The sequence below is a fragment of the Ictidomys tridecemlineatus genome, unplaced genomic scaffold, assembly GCF_052094955.1.
Source record: "Ictidomys tridecemlineatus isolate mIctTri1 unplaced genomic scaffold, mIctTri1.hap1 Scaffold_149, whole genome shotgun sequence".
NCBI lineage: Eukaryota > Metazoa > Chordata > Mammalia > Rodentia > Sciuridae > Ictidomys > Ictidomys tridecemlineatus.
In genome coordinates this window covers 66,154-80,704 of record NW_027521315.1, presented here as the reverse complement: position 1 = coordinate 80,704, position 14,551 = coordinate 66,154, and positions in this window count along the sequence as shown.

Genomic DNA, 14,551 nt, shown 5'->3' with positions numbered 1-14,551 from the left:
ATGAACGTTTCAAACCTCTGCCACAAACACATTTTGCCTTGAAGATATTTTGCATTGTTTTTTCTTGTATGTTTTAGCAATGGAACTGCAGAAACATAGGCAGCACGTGGTGTCCACTTTTAAGTACATACAGCCTCAGGGAAAATGTGCGTCATCCTATTCAATCTGGCCAGTACCGACGAATACATTCATGTTGTATTTAGATCATTTTCAAAAGTGTACTTTGCCTAATTCCCACTGTATTTTGGTTGTTTTCAAACCCAAAGGATGATTGCTGATTAAAGAATTTTTTGTTGCTAAGCAGGAGATCCCATTTGTGGTAGTTGGAATTGTCTCCTGTCCACATTCTAATCCCCAAAGCTAAGAATGTTATTATAGGGTAACAGGACCTCAGAAGGTGAGACTGGGGTCAGGATTTCAAGATGAGGAGGTTTTCCTGGATTATCTGGGTGGACCCACCAGACTCTCCTGGGTCTCTGTGAGAGGTGCACTGGAAGAGCTGGTGTAATGAGAGGTGCAGGCACTGGGTGGCGTGTTTTGACATGGAGGGAGAGCACAGGCAAAGAGCCAGGGAAAGTCACTACAAGGAGCTGTGAGGCCAAGGAGGCAAGATCTTTCCTCAGACCCTCCAGCCCTGACGACACAGTGAGATGTTGCTCTGAACTTCCACAGTGAAAAGGCACTTCTTGCTTCCTACCCAAATACATAACGTGGGGAATTCTTCTCCCATGAAGAAGCTCTGATGCTGTCTGACCAAAAGGCTTGTCAATCGTTAACTATCGTGGTCACTACTATCTAAAAAAATCCATCTGACGATTTCAGTCGTTCTTCAATGTGAGCCACCAGCAATGGAATTTCTAATCACCTCCCTAGACTGAGACTACATCGTCTCTCTAAAAGTAAACAACTCTGGCTTTACATGGCAGAGCTGGTGGTCCTATCATGCCTCCCACTAATGTCTCCAGAATCTATGAAGTTGCTCCAAGAAAAACATTCAGAGGGAATTCTGCTGCATTCCCTTAATCCCACCCTTGCACATACATAAACTTTAATTATCTGACCATTAAGTTGACTGCTGTAGCTTGATTAATATAGCCATCACTCATTTGTTAAAAGGCAGAAATATTTAGTGTCCACAACAGATTTTATTGCATGTACACTCAGAAAAACTTTGCTTTCAGAAACTAGAGTCTGATGAATTTTTGCCAAGGGGCGTCTCAGAAGACCATACTGAAGGAGGCTTGGGAATAGCCAGAAGTCTTAACTCAAGTGTAATCCTCCAAATTAGACTGATGCCAGGTAAAATTTTGGTACATTCCAGGGGAGGATTCCAGGAGACAAAGCAACTCTAATGGTGGTAATTTCCTTTCTTTGGATTGATTTTTGGGAACTCTGGAACAACTACCCACCATTCCCATCATTTTTCTTCCAAACTTAACAGTTTTTGTCTCTGTTTTGAACAAAACCCAATATTCTTACTCATGGAGCTTTGTAAATAAATAAACATCACTTCAATTAATTTAATCACTCTCAATTCTATGGCTGACTTCTTTCTGCCTTAACAGGCCAATCACAGATATTGTCTCAAAATCAATATCATAATTATGCAGTTTAGTGCATCTCCCGAAGCTCCACCTTTTCCTTGCTTTCTGCATAATTCTATCTCCAAGTAAAATTTGTTGTCATTCTTACAACTTTTTGCATATTTCCAGCTTCAATATATTCCCAATAGGTTTCCCACAGCAGCACCCCCCCCCCTGTAATTTCTTCTATCTTCCAGGTCAACTTCACAATTCTTAAAATAGCTCCCCAGAACTTTACATTGTTCATCAGCAAGCACTCATACAATGCCTTCAAAATAATCACCTCTTTTCCTTCAAATGACTCAGAGACAGGCCACGTGTTGTCAGCATGAAGTTTCCAGGCCTTGCTGGCTTCTGCCTGCCAGGTTCAGGAGGACCTAATGATAGTGACTTGACTATGTGATAGAACATGTTGCATAGATACATCTCCCTGGAAAGCCTCAAATGGGGCCAGGGAACAGATCCACCTGGTGTGTCTCCTGAGGCCAGAAATGTCCCCAGATGCCTGAGAATCACCAGAATTGCCTTTTCAGTTCTCAGGATGGCACGTTTGGTGAGAAAGAGAGGCCTCTTCAGGTGCTGTCCACAGCACGTTATTCCACTAAGCAATCGCGAGGTCAGAGCACAGCTCCTAGGATTCCTAAGAAATGACTACCTAACTCTTCCGTTGTGCATCCAAATCCTGCATTTTCCAAAAAAAACTCTGAGGGTTGTCCCAGTCCTTGCATCTTGACCTCTCCTCTCAGGTGACAATTTCCTACCAACCTCCCCTTGCTAGTGGCTAGAGCCTTCTCCCTGCCAGAAACAACTGACATAATCATCGCATTCGAGAATCAAATAGCTTTCCCTTGAAAACTTGGCCCTGAAGTGCCACACACCAGCTCGGGCAGACTCCTCCTGAAACCACAGAGGGGTTGAGGTCGCTTTCAGAGTACCTGGCACAGGAGGCTTCTGAGCCTAGGGTGTCATCAAACCCACACAGCAGGTAGCTGTGTGGCTCACTAGGGGTCCACAACTCCTTCACTGCGGAGCTGCAGGGATCGGCGCCTCATGGCTGACCTGATGTCAGCCAGCTCTCTGGGCTTTGGGGAGCAGCACAGGGTGACTGGCAGCAACATCCCAAAGGTATTTGCAGAACTTGTTTGAATGGTATGACTTCTGAATCATACACTCAAAATAACAATTTTATGTCTTAAAAAGAAAACTTCACTTTCTACAAGGTTGCACAGAGTAGTGAGGGAAAAAATGGAATACCTTGGACAGGAAGTCACATTAAGGTTCAAAATTGATTCTAAAACCACCCAGCAGTGTGATAAAAGAAAACCTGATTACTAAACTTTGAGGAGCTTCAGTTTCCTAATGTGTAAAATGGACATGACGATACCTGTTTTTTTTTTTTTTTCAGCATTATCATCCAGCAAGTGTGGAACAAGGATGAGATAATTGTGCCAATCATCTGACATCTGTTCGACGTAGCGTGGAGATTAGAACTCTGCTTATTTATATGGTAAATGAAATCTATTTGTTATTTGTGTAGGTTCAGTTCAGCTTTCCTCTATGTGATTTAAAGAAATGGGAATATTGGAGGTGGATTCAATGATTTAACTCTTCAACATGTGTAACACTCTATTTTTTTGAAAATTATGCAAAATAAATACATAATTAAGCCTTACTATCAATAGCAGATGTAACAGGATCATTAAGAATAAATTTCTTCTTTGATATAATGAGAGCAACTATGAACAGAGCAGCGAGGAAGAGCAGGAAGAAAAGATTAATGTTAAACAGAGACATGAGATGGGAGGGAAAGGGAGAGAAAAGGGAAATTGCATGGAAATGAAGGGAGACCCTCACTGCTATACAAAATTACATATAAGAGGTTGTGAGGGGAATGGGAAAATAAACAAGGATAGAAATGAATTACAGTAGATGGGGTAGAGAGAGAAGATGGGAGGGGAGAGGAGGGGGGATAGTAGAGGATAGGAAAGGTAGCAGAATACAACAATTACTAATTGGGCATTATGTAAAATTGTGGATGTGTAACTGAGGTGATTCTGCAATCTGCATTTGGGGTAAAAATTGGGAGTTCATAACTCACTTCAATCTAATGTATGAAATACGATATGTCAAGTGCTTTGTAATATTGTGAATAACCAATAAAAAAAAGAATAACTGAAATATATTTGAAATATGAATAATTTTATTTTTCTTTAAGGTAAGTATGTATTTCATTAAACTATGTTTCTGACTTTATTTTGAATGCTGAAGATGATTGACAAAGGGAAAAACAGAAAGAAAGAAACTAAGGTTCTGCACAAGGTCCCCAAACACACTTACTTCTTTACTTGCTTACTCTCATACTCTTGGAAGAGAAGATAAATTGGCAGTGACTTTGCCTTCAGATAGGCAAATGACAGTCATAATACACAGAGAAAGACAAATCGAAGTAGCCCATTAGTGTTGGAAAGACACAATTTTAAACATTTCCTGGCAGAATTCTACTGTTCTTAGGGGGATTTCTACAGGGTATTTGGCAAGGGAGCTAAAGAATAAGAGAAGATGTGTTAGGGGAGAAAATGATTGAGTTTCTTTGGGAGTGGGAATGATTTTTCGTTTTTTAATGAGTTTTTTTATAATGAATTTTGTAATGAACTTCCCAGAGTCCAACAGTTTGCCTGGCACATGACAGGCATTGGAGAAACATTTGTTCAGTGAATTCTTGAACAACTAGTTTAAATGCAAATAATATTCATAAAGCTAAAGCCACTGAGATTGGAAATAAATATTATATCTATATATATTTATATATATTTATTTATAAATTTATATATTTATTTATATTTTATAATTTTTTGGATACAGGGGATTGAACCCAGGGGTGTTTAACCATTGAGGCACATCCCCAGCCTTTTTATATATTTTATTTAGAGACAGGGTCTCACTGAGTTGCTTAGAGCCTTGCTAAGTTGCTGAGGTTGGCTTTGAACTTGCAATCCTCCTGCCTTAGCCTCCAGAGCCACTGGAATTGTAGGCCATATATATATAACTACTTATACTGACACAATTAAATTTTAAAAATTAAAGATGTCCTTCTATGTGTTTCTAGTATGGTTTTACTTTTGTTTTTAATTTGGTGATATAAGCATGGCCTGACTTATAAGAGTAGTGATTAATTATGGAATAGACTCTTCTTTGAGAGATTGAGCCTTACCAGGAAAATAGTAAGATTTAGAGCATTGTGGGACATAATGTTAATCTATACTATCTTTTGTGAGTGACCATGGTGACAATATTATTCTAAACTTACATAGTTAGTTTTTCTCAGTGTCTCCAAAATTATATGTCTTCAACAACTTAGTTCACATATTTTAAAATTCCATTTTCTTCCTCATGGGAAAAAATGAAACAATAGAATTTTCTAAGATGGCCTTCAGGGTTTGATGGGACACACTCTAACTGCCCTGTTTTTCTCAGGGTAGTTTGTTCCATCAGAACAAATAATTACTGGTGCATTTTTTACTGTCACAGTTTAGTGATTAATTCCATTTGTAAACTTGCCTAAATGGATTTAGCAGTGAACAGCTCTAACTTATTGTTTCTGATAGTTTGCTTCAGCTTGGGTATGATTTGGGAGTGTCTCCCAAGAGTTTATGTGGGAAATTTGGTCCCTGGTGTGGTGATGTTAGGATGTTGTAAGATTTTTTAAATGGACTGATCAAGTTCTATTTTTTTCATCTGTGGGTTCCTTTTCCTTAATATCCTCTGTGCTCTGTGAGGTTATCTGATGACCAATGGGTGTTGTAAAATTAAAATAGTCAACTAAAATGCATATGCTGAAAACCAAAGATGTCCATATTAATATGATTAGACCAATCTTGGTCTGCCAAAGAATACTTAAAATCTAATAGTATTTTACTTCCTAAAACTTTGCAAATTTTCCAAAATAACCCATAACAGTAGAATCTCTATACAGTGCCTGATATCCAAGTTCTGAAATGCAAACCATGGATCTATTCACCTTTGATTGGTGATAGTCTGTTTTGTGGTTATCATTTTCTTTTATTTCTACTTTATTCTATCTATGTAGATTGCCATCTTCTTCAGTTGATCATTTTTCTCATCTGCATTTGAATTGTACACGGGATAAATTAAGGAAGAGGCATCTAGTTTTGGTGAAAGAGAGCATTAGATAGCAGACTGACCTAATCAGTAAGAGTGGACTCTGTTCTCCTACCCTTGCAGCTTGAGGCAGTCACACCTGCTGTACTACATTGAAAGAATGACAACAGAAATTCAGTCCAGGGTTGGTGATGGAGCTCAGGGCCTAAGCAGAGCACTTGCCTAACATGTGAGGTCCTGGGTTCAATCCCCAGAACAAGAAAAAGAGAATTAGTCCCCTCCACAAGAAATCAAACAAAATCCAACTCTCCAATAATTTTCATTCCAGTTATATTCTGGTTGTTTGTGATATTAAAATATAAATCTATAATTGTATGAATAATACCAAGCATTTTTTTAAAACTGTAAGAAATAGTATACATACATGAGAAAATACAGTTTATACCATAAATGAAAGGTCTCTCTCTGAAAGGTCTCTCTCCAAAATAGAGCTTCTTTTTCCAGAAATATCCTTGTCAATATTTCCGTTTTCTTGAGGTTACTTTTAAAACTATTGTGGTACACATACGTCTTTACTTATGGAATATCACCTTTTGGCATGTGCATTTTGTTTTTCCACTGCAAAGGATGGTCAATTTAATCCTGTTCCCTCTGCCTCCCCAGGCTGCTCCTGAAGGGTCTAGTTCCAACTCTGCCGGCCTCCCCTCAAGATGTTCCAGGACTGCCAAACTCTTATTCAGTCTCTGATGCAATCTAGAAGATAAATCTGTAGGAAAGTTTCACCAAAGTCTATTGGATGAGCACTTGGTGGAAGAATTAAAAAGTCATGAGTGCGTGCCACATAGAAATTCACTTCTTTGTTTACACGTTTGGCCACTGGAGATCATGGAAGTTGTAAATAAAAGATGCACTGGACAAATTGATTCTATGGACAGATCTTGGATATCAATTTCTTTTTGGAATTAATTTATTGGTGCCTAATAATTACACAGAAGTGGGTTCTATTAATTGTGGCTCATTTGTACATGCCTACCAGATAATTGGGTCAGTATTACTCCCCAGTCCCTCCCTTCACCTCCCCCCCCAATCTACACTAGTTGTCTCCTTTCTATGTTCATGAAACTTTTTTCCGGTAGCTTCTACATATGAGAGAAAATGTGTAATCCTTGCCTTTCTGTGTGTGGATTTTGCTTAACGTGAAGCTTGCATATCAATTTTTTCACATAGTATATGAAGATCATGTGCCACAGTCTGGCTGCAGCAAACTAACTGAGGGGTGACAAGCAACTTGTGAACATTGATACAGCAGAAGTGGGAGCCGTTTATTGTAGGACAGGAGGGGTATATACATTCCACACAGCTTATCTAATTAACATAAACTAGATACAGCAGTCAACCAATAAGGAATCTCCACACTTAATGGCTCGCTGGCCTTACTTCACAAACCACTCCCCCTGCAAAATGCCAGGCGCCATCCAGACTTGTTTACAGACCCTAACAATCATGGACTAGAAATTTTCTAAAATACTCTTATAACCTCTAAGGAGTCCATGTAAGTAAGTATTTTTGTTTTTCAGTATCATTTCTAGGACTAAATACCTTCATCTGATGATTTTATAAGTCAGAGTTGGTATTTATATTTCTTGAATATATATGTCAGGTATAGTTGTATTTAAAAAATCAGACACATATGCTGGGGCTGGGGCTTAGTGGTAGAGTGCTTGCATTGCACATGTGAGGCACTGGGTTCAATCCTCAGCACCACATAAAAATAAATTAATTAATTAAATAAAGGTATCATGTCAATCGATCTACAACTAAAAAATATATTTTTAAAAATTTGACACAAGATAAGTTTAATAAAATATATATGTAAAAACTATACAAAGATAATTGCATACTGAACGTAACACCAAAAAGGTAGCTGAAAAATGCCCATGTATTTGTTGACCAATAATTCATTTGTATATAACCCAGAGGTCAAAAGAAGAAATTGAAAAGGAAGATGTTTGGAGGGGCTGGGGATATGGCTCAAGTGGTAGTGCGCTCACCTGGCATGCATGTGGCCCGGGTTTGATTCTCAGCATCACATACAAACAAAGATGTTGTGTCCACTGAAAACTAAAAAAATAAATATTAAAATTCTCTCTCTCTCTCTCTCTCTCTCTTAAAAAAATTTAAAAAGATGTTTTGAATTGAATGATATTAAATGTACATCCTATCATAATTAATGGAATAAAGTTCAACAAATCACACTGTAGAAAATTTTTAAAAACAACTACATTTATACCAGGGTGATGGGACAGAGAGGTCATTATTTTTAAGTTAATAATTCTTAAAAATCAATAAATTCAATACAATCCAAGTAAAAATCTCAGCATTTTTATAGATATTTATAATATCTAATTATAAACTAATTATAAAATGGATGTATAATGCCAAAGGGCCTGGAATAGACACAGAAAAAACCCAGACATATGATACCATCTGAAATTAAGTCTTTGTATGCACCTATAGAAACCAGGATTGAGAATCTTGTGGGGCATCAAGGTAGACAAATAGGTTAGTGGGACAGAACACAGTTCAGTGTTTGTCTATAGTTATGTGGCTCATTCACGTTCAGTGATGGCACCAAAATAATACAATAGTAATATGGAAAGTTTTTCTAGTATATGGTGCAGGAAGACCTTGCATTCAAGGAGGGAAAAAAAACACTGAACTTCAACCTAAACCTCACAAGATAGGTAGAAGTTATATTTAGGTGGCCCATGCCAAAATATAAAATGGTACAACATAATATAGTAGAGTATCTTCTTAGCCTTGGAATATACAAATATTCTTAGTTGTGGAATATACAAAAATTTTTCCTTTTTCTTTCTTTCTGGATTTGGAGAATCCATGAAAGAAACTACATATAAAAGAACATACCTAAAATTCATGGAACAAAGTATTCATTCGTGTCTACAGTATATAAACAACTGCTATAATTCAATAATAAAAACACAATCAATTTCAGTGGCTCAGGAGACTGAAGCAGAAGGATCACAAGTTCAAAGCCATCCTCAGTAAGAGGCCCTATGCAACTTAGCAAGACCCTGGATATGTGACTTATTGGTTAAGCACCCCTGGGTTCAAACCCTGGTACCCAATCAACAGCAGCAGCAGCAGCAGCAGCAGCAGCATCATCATCATCATCATCATCATCATCATCATCATCATCATCAAAAACCTGAAAAAGGATTCACAAAATAAGAGAGATAAATGCCAAACAAGCACATGAACAAGAGCTCAGCGTTATTGACCATCGAACTGCCCCAGCGTTTCCTACCCAGGTCGGTGGTCCCTGCCGCGGGGCAGGATGGCTCCCTGGAACCGCTCTTGGGACCTTAAACAAGCAAGGGACAAGTTCCCGGTGCCCACGGATGATGACAAGCCTCGGCGACACCGCGACACCCAGCGGTGCCCCTTGTGAAGCTGGTCGGAGCTGAGGCTGTCACAGGCGGCGGGCAGCACAGCGGGCGGAGGTGGCCTCCAGGGGTGTGGCCAGGGCCCAGCGCAAGACCCCGGGTCGGCCTCAAAGACGGAGGAGTCCAGGCACTGGATGGGGGGCAGTCACCCCGGCAAAGGAATTCTTCAAACTGCGTTGGGTTGTACCCTGTGTCCATTTCACTGGACATAAAACTACCTCAATAAAAGAGGCACCTGCACCCAGACATCTAAGTCCCATGTTGAGTGCAATTGAGACGCTTCCGTAAAAACACTGGCCAGTTAACAGGGGCCCCTAAACTCTTTTAAGCACTCACTTTATATCATTATAAATTTTTAATGATACATGTGTATTTTTTGATAGATCAATAAAGGGGCTGTGTAGAAGATGAGTTAGAAACAGCAATACTGCATATACGAAGCCCAGTTAAAATGATGGAAATGTCCATTTTATTTCCAAAAATTAATAAAATGGGTGATTTTGCTGGAAGAATTACAAATCTGTAGATACGATCAGGTAACATATGATATGTGACAGGTGAGATCTGTCCTGAGATAAGTATTAATAATTAATAATATTTAAAATTCAGTCTTCAGAGTATCCTTCTAATGAGACTAATATTTCTGACCCAAGAGAGCATTAATATTTTCATGTAATCAGGACATTCAGCCTTCTACACACTTCATATTTCTCCCCAAAATTTTATTTTCCAATCCTTTTGGATGTATAAACCATCTTTAAAATACAAGCATATAACTCATGAGGCTTTGTCTCCAATCCATAATTTTGGCAACACTAATGATAAAGAGTGGTTCAAAGAAAAAAAGAAACATTACAATATTTTGTTTCAATACTTTTTCAAATTATATTAGTGATCTGCTGAATATATTTAACAATGTGCATACTGATATCCAAACATACAGGTGAATTGAAAGATCTTGCCTTATTTTACAAATGATCTTTGCTTTTTAATATACCTTATTACAAGTACTCATGGGGACATTTCATTTGATTTCAGATAAAAATGATCAATGTCAAGTTAATGGATGATCAATTCTCACATTGATGTTATTCTCATGACCATCTGGGACCACGGGAAAGCCTCTCCACACCCTCTGACTCCCCGCCACACTGACACACACGCTTCCTGCATTATTCTGGTTTATTTTTGCTTTGCTAAGGATCTTTATCTGAAATATTTTTTGCTTACAAGTAATTTTTGTCTCTGCTCCCTGTAGTGTAAATTTTACAATGGCAGGGTTTTCATGAATTGTGGGGGGTCTCTGGTGCTGACAGTATTTCCAGGCGCATGCTCTACACTCTGTTCGAATAGACCAAGAGCTGTGTGCATACACTTCCTAAAGCTATCTAAGGTACCAACTATGTCGTGCACTTATTCAATTACTTTTCTTTATGTTTGTCTTCCATTTTTTAAATGGAAAAAGAAGAAATTACGTTGCTCATTTTTCTTCCCTTTTTTCCAACTAGGGTTGAGAAGACAAGGATAGAAAGAAATTAGAATTGTGGGATTGTAAAAAATAATTGTGCAATTTGGTCTGTTTAGATAATCATAAGCACACTGATTTTTGTCAAATTGGGAATAATTCTAGTCTTGAGAAATGGTTTGGAAAACTCTCAACCTTCAGTTTTAGCAACTTCACATGTAAGCAGATAAGTATGTTCAAGAAATTTCATTGAAACATGATGATAACCATTTAGTAAAGAAAAAAATAGTAATCTGTAGCCAACAGTCTCAGCTTTTATACACTGATGAGTAGAGTAAGAACTCCTAAATCTGGTTGAATCAGCTTAGATTAATGATCATTGGGTTTCATCAGCCAGGGATTCTGTCCTCTCTCATTCTGAGCAAACAAGGAAAAAAAAAGTGAAGCCATAACAGTTACCATTGAAGCTTGTTGGAAATGATTCTCATTTGGGCAGATCAGGAGAAAGAGCACATGTGACCTTCTCATTTCTGAAAGACAAAGAGACATGCATGAAGCAGACCTGGATTGATTTGTGGAACCTGAGCACTTCCTCACCAGGTTCTTACCTCCCTCCTTCACCTGCTTCTCCATGATGATAATAAAGCTTCGGTCTGAATTGCTAAGGACCCTGGTTAGATTAAGCCTTACAACAACATCAATTCAGGAAGGTTTTCTAATTCTAAAGAAAGGCCATTCATTTTCTATTTTACCATCTTCATCGTCATTACCCAGCAAGAGTGACAGAACGAGAAGGAGGTGTTTACCAGATTTTTTTGCAAGAAATAGAGGTGCCTCTAATTGCTTTACACCTGCCCAGTCCACCCCAAAGATGACTCCTAGGTGTTCAATCAGACTGTCGGGTACCTTGCCAGTCATTTGGTTAGGCTCTGATACAGTTCTGACCACTAAAAACTGAGAATTAAGCTGTAAACTTTGTTAAAAATATGTGCAAGGATTCTTTTGTAGTGAACAGTGCTGCTTGTTAGGCTATAGTCATTTAACAAAGGACAGATGAGGAGATGCAGAAAGAACTTTGGCCCTTCGTATGCACATTATCAACTCCACAAACTCCCAACCTCCCTTCCTTCCATCTTTTCTTTTTTCCTTCCTTATTTTCACTTCCCTCCCTCCCTTTTTCCCCCTTTTCTCTTTTTCTTTCATTCTCTTTTCCTGATAATAACCTCACATGTTTACTCTGTTTGGATTGAAGATTTTCATTAAATCAGTTGTAGCCTCTTAAGAGACACAGAATCCAAGTGGAGTCAGAAGCCACCTGGGAACACATGAATCAGAGAAGGGGAAGTGACAAGACTCACATGTTCAGATTGGAGAGATTTTTATTGGCATCATGAGCACCTCCTTCCTTTGGAGTATTAGTTGGAAAAAGACAGCATTTGAACCTGGAAGTCATGGCCACCTTCTCCTTCCTAGTAGTTCTCAGGAATGGTTGTGCACCACAGTCCCCTCAGGAGTTCACTGGGGGTGAGACTTTGGGCTTTCTTCTTGTAGGGCACCTCCTCATTATTTCCTAATCTTAGCACCACCTTTATTTGGCTACGGGTGGAGGGAAGCAAAATCTCTTTTCTCAGGAGTTTTACTCTTCTCAAATTTCTCAGTGAATTTTTTCTCAGCAGATCTCTAGTTCAGTTGCTGAAATGCTGGATGGGTATGTTCGTCAACTTTGCATTGCTGTGACCAAAATACTGCCTGCAACAACTCAGAGGAGGAAAAACTTATTTTGGTTCATGGTTTCCGAGGGTCATGATTGGTAAGTCCATCTCTCTGGGCCTGAGGCGAGGAAACCATCACGGTGAAATGTCGCGGTGCAGGGCCTACTCAGCTCATTGCAGCTGGGCATCAGAGAGACTGAAGGAGCCAGGCACCTCCCAGAGACCTGCTTCCTCCAGCCATGCTCACCTGCCCACAGTTACCACCCAGGTGTCTATTCAGATGATCACTCTCACAATCTAATTATCTCACCTCTGAACATGGCCGCATCACATATGCTTCCCACACATGGGCTTTTAGGGAGACACTTAATATCCAAACCAAAAACATGGGACTCTGCGCAGGGCTCGGGGGAGGGTTGAGGAGGAGGACTGTGCTTTGTGTTTGTCTTCCTTAATATATTCTAGGTTCCTCAATTCCTTGAGACTGAGTGGAGCCAGAAGTGCCATTTGGACAGGGCCCTCCCTCCTACCCATGCTAGTCTCTGCAAATGCCACCTCAGGATTCTCTATTTTCCCTCTGACATTACATATGAATTTTAGGTGACTCTCAGTCATATCAGACTCAAGAAGAATTCAGGACCCTGGGCCACCGTGGATCCATTGATGACCTTTGGCCTGGTGTCAGGTGAGGCCTGGGCCACACTTTCTCCTCCCATGCTCTTACCAGGAGGTGACTCCAGTTCTCAGCACCATGGGCAGCTGGGTGGTGCCAGGCATCTTTTGTCTTGTAAATTCCCAGACCTGGACATCCAGGGAGACAGTCACTCCAGCCTCTCCTAGCTCTTGTGACAGGCCGTCCCTTCTCTCCTGAACTCTTTTAAGACTGCTGCTTTACCAACAGGCACATCTGAGTGCCGCCCCGCCCCCAGTGTTTCCATTGGAGGTGGACATACCCTCACATTAGGTGGACTTCGTCCCCTAGGCCTTGTATAAAAGGAACATGAAAAGAAAGCACATTTTAATAAATTAATGTCTCAAGAGAAATCAGATTTGCAAGATTCGCTTTTCTGCATTTGTCCTATCATGTCCTATAAATGTAATATAACCAGAAGGCAAATCATGACTCATGCCTTCCTGCACACTCTGGTTCACACCTGCATTTGTGGGGATCATCCACAATGACAACTGCTGGACGCTGCCGTTCACTGTGACAAGGCAGTGTCATGAGACAAATATTTAAAGGCATCTTCACCCATGGTATCAAATTACCATGGATGAATCAAAATCCTTCACATGGGCCCATACATTTTGGGGTATATTTTCAATATAAATTTTTTTATATTATATAAGAAGGACTTTATAAAGAAGTTTACTTTATATAGGGCTACAAATTCTAGGTTCAGACCTCCTGGGCACCTTTGGGAAACTCTCGTTTAGAGTTTCTCCTTACTTATTATGTATTATCTTCAATGTTGAGCCTTTAAACAAATTGGATGCAATGAAAATAATCTTATTCCACATCCATATGTATTTATGAGTATACACACACACATGCGCGCGCGCACACACACACACACATACCTTACCTCAATGCTCACTATTTGAAATCTTTCAATTCAAGGAACCAAAATATTTGAATATCTAAGATAATATATATATATATATATATATATATATATCACATTTATACATCAAACAATATATATTGCATATTTACTACATAGAGTGAATTATTCTCTTTCAACTATCAACAAACTTGTTTTTCACAATATTCATATTATTGTTTTAATTATTATGCAGATTTTGTATACATGAAAACTAACAGAGAGATGCTCTGTCATAGAGCTTATACTGGTCAAATGGGGTTAAAATTATAAGGTCAAATTGTCAAATCATTTATTTTGACTTTTCTCAAATATTTTCTAATTTTATATTCACATAGTTTTTCTTGAATATGTTTTTAAGGAATGAATTATTATACAATAAAGTGTTTCAAAGAGAAAGTCTGTTGCTATCCGTGCTTAAATGTAAAGGATTGTGATTGTGTAGCATTTTTTAAAGCACTGTATAAAAATTAATCCAGAAGAGACTATAGTCACACAAAGAATTCAGCAATGCAAAATTTCCATTGGGTAAGTTTGGGTAGATGTACAAAATGTGAGATGACATCATAAGAAAGACACCTAGAAGTTTTGATTAGAGATT